The sequence below is a fragment of the Gracilinanus agilis genome, chromosome 4 (genome assembly GCF_016433145.1).
Source record: "Gracilinanus agilis isolate LMUSP501 chromosome 4, AgileGrace, whole genome shotgun sequence".
Lineage (NCBI taxonomy): Eukaryota > Metazoa > Chordata > Mammalia > Didelphimorphia > Didelphidae > Gracilinanus > Gracilinanus agilis.
In genome coordinates, this window is record NC_058133.1 from 39,678,121 (window position 1) to 39,681,265 (window position 3,145).

The following is a 3,145-nucleotide window of genomic DNA, read 5'->3' on the forward strand; positions in this document are numbered from 1 at the left end:
ATATAATCACTCATTTGGAGAAGCATTTGCCATAATATGATAGCACTGAATGAGTAGAGACACTGATCAAGGCCCATTCTTTGGATCCAGGAGTACCTTCTCACTGCCAATGATCCCACTGAACCCCTAGAAGCACAAAATATAATAGTTGGAAGGAATCTCCAAATTGAATCAGAGAATATCTGGAAAAGATTCTAGTCCCCAACCTTTAACCTCATGGAGTTCCAGATGTGAGTCCCCCAAGCTCTTCATAGAGCCCTGGAGTAAAGGCAATAGAAAGCCTACCCTTAAATTCCACTTCTCCTGAAGACTCAACTGACCTAGAGCTAATAAATGCTTTTCTCCCTCGAGATCTCAACTCAAATTCAGTTTCCTCTTTTCTCATGTCAATACTGTGATTGTTTGTGTATATGACCTTGTGGAATGAATGTTGGATAGAAAGCAAGGGAACTTGGGCTCAGATCTTGCCTCAGTCTTACAAGGAACATGGCTTGGGGGTAGCCACTCTACCTTTCATTCAGTAAAAGTTATGCCAGTTCTATCCTTCAGTGACTCTCATTTCCATGCCTCTCTCTCTTCTCTCAGGACCACTACTCTAATGCAGGCTATTTATTATCTCCTCTCCTCCAGACTAGTGCAATAATCTCTCCCTTGAGCTTCCAGCTTCCACTCTCCTTCCTTTCCAAGCCATTATACACAGAACTTCAAAAATGGCATTCTTAAAAGTCACTGCCCAGCTCAAGAATCTTTGGGGTACACATTCCATATTACTTACCTGGTTTTGTGTTATATTTCCCCATCAATCATCACTACTTGAAAGCAATTACTACTTCCCTTTTGTCTTTATAAATCAATGTTGTGTACACATGGTGCCTGGCCCCTGTTTGATGTGTGACCAATGCTTATTTAATTGACTTGCCTTTCCAATCTTGACTCATACTGTCCATACTCTATGATCCAACTGAACTAGACAAACCCTGAATATTCCCTGACTTTCCACTAGAAATACTTTTGGTCCCCTGCTCCATTATGACTAGAACATACATGAACAAACTAATAACAATGAATCATTCAGCCAGCATGTCTTAAGAGCTGAGCACTAAGCTAAGCACTGGAGATCTAAAGAAAACCAACAATAGTTCCTGCCCTCAAGGGCTCCATATCTCTGAGATTTTTAATAGAAAAAATTTCAAAGTTCAGATATTACAACTTCTTCAGCTTTTCCCCAACCTATGTATAAATAACATTTATTTCCATGGCTTGATTTTATTTTGTTTTTTATTATTATGAATCATTCCAGGCTATGTAGATGAGTTTTGTCTCATCATAAAGGAACAACTGGTATAACCAATAGGAAGTGAGCCTTACCATCAAATTCAATAACCACTTGCAATATATATTATAAAAGAGATTCTAGTTTGGGTAGAGATGGAATGGATGACCTATGAGGCCCCTTCTAATTCAGAGACTGAGAAGTTCTTTGGCCCATCAGGGATTACTCTTTAGATATGTTCATCAATTTAATTTATCCAGTAAAGTTAGGAAATTAGGGACAGGCCTACTTGAAAGCAACTTGAAGCAAGTTAGTCTAGGACAAAGAGGCATGGAGGAAGGATGGATATTGAAAGTCATAAACCTGGTGACCCATCCAAGAGGAAACTATTAGCCTAGCTCCTGTAACCTAAGTCCTGCTCATTGTAAAGAAAAGAAAGTATTTCTTTCATTTAGGACTCAATCAGTGAAATACAGCTTTAGAAATTAGTCATGAAAATGCAAAGAGGCCACAAAAGAGCAGTTTCCAAAGGACCCCAAGTATGAAGACTTCCAAAGTAGAGGATAAAAGATATCAAAGATATCAAAGATAGTGATTTATCTAGGTTTATAGTAGGCCAGTCTAGTAATTCAATCTCAAGTGTTGAAAATCCTCAAAGAAATATTTGGGAATCATAAGATGTAGGTAACAATAACTTTATTTACAAAGTCAAAATAAATCACTCTTCCTCTTCCAAAATCACCAAAGCAACTTCAGGAAGGGCTTCGCAAGAGGGCTGGAACCTCTTAGCTAAACATCCTAACAAACAGGAAACCCAGTGAATTCAAAGAAAAATCAATGAAATTCAGACTAGTCAGGTACTTCAATGATGGAAATAGTATCTATAAAGAGGCATTTTGAAGTTACAGGAACAGTTGTTGCTCTTATTTGAAGGGGTGAGAGTAGGGATGCAGGAACAGATTTAAGAGTCTGGGTAACATCAGCCATGTGCACATAATTTATAAATATCATTTATAAATATCTGAAGTGGAATGTGAACTCGGGTCTCCTGACTAACATAGCAGTAGTCATGAGAAATGGCATGTGGGGGAGTATGACAGGAAAGGTCATAAGTGATGGCCATTGTGGGTCAAGCTCAGCAGGCAATGGCAGTGATTCTGGAAAGTGGGAGTAGAAATGAGAAAAAAAATGAATATGTGCAGGTGGAAAGGATGAGAATTTATGTGTTCATGATAGTGTATTTTAAGAGAGGTCTGAGAACAAGACTGAAAGGAGATGAATGTGGTTCAGAGTCAAAATGAGCATGTGTTGACTGGAAAAATAAAAGAGAAGAAGACTCGGGACAGTGCCTTGAAGAATGGCCATACTCACTGGGTAGGAGGAAGATGGTGATCTCACAAACTAGCCTGGGAAGTGTTTAGACGAGTACAAAGAAAATCAAGAGAAAAGGATATAATAGAAACCACACCAAGAGAGAATGTCCAAAAAGATGAGTTGCTAGACAGTTTCAAACACTTCAGATGAGTCAAGAAGTTCTCAGAAAAGGTCCCTGGGTTTAGCCATTGAAATCTCTGGTAACCTTGAGAGAAGAACTATAAAAGAGTGATGGAGTCAGGGGTCAAACTGTAAGAATTTAAGAAGAGAGTGAGAAGGAAAGGGAAAGATGGAATATAGTTATATTTTCTAATATGCAGGCTATAAAAAGGAGAATAGCTTGTTTGAGGAAACTTCAAGATCAAATGAAGGTGTTTTAAGGATAAAGGAGAGATCTGGGTATATCTGGAGAAGGTAAAGAGCTGATGAATGAGAAAATGAAGATCAAAGAAATAGAGGAAATGTTTGAGTGGACCAAGCTCTTGGGGGAACCCATGG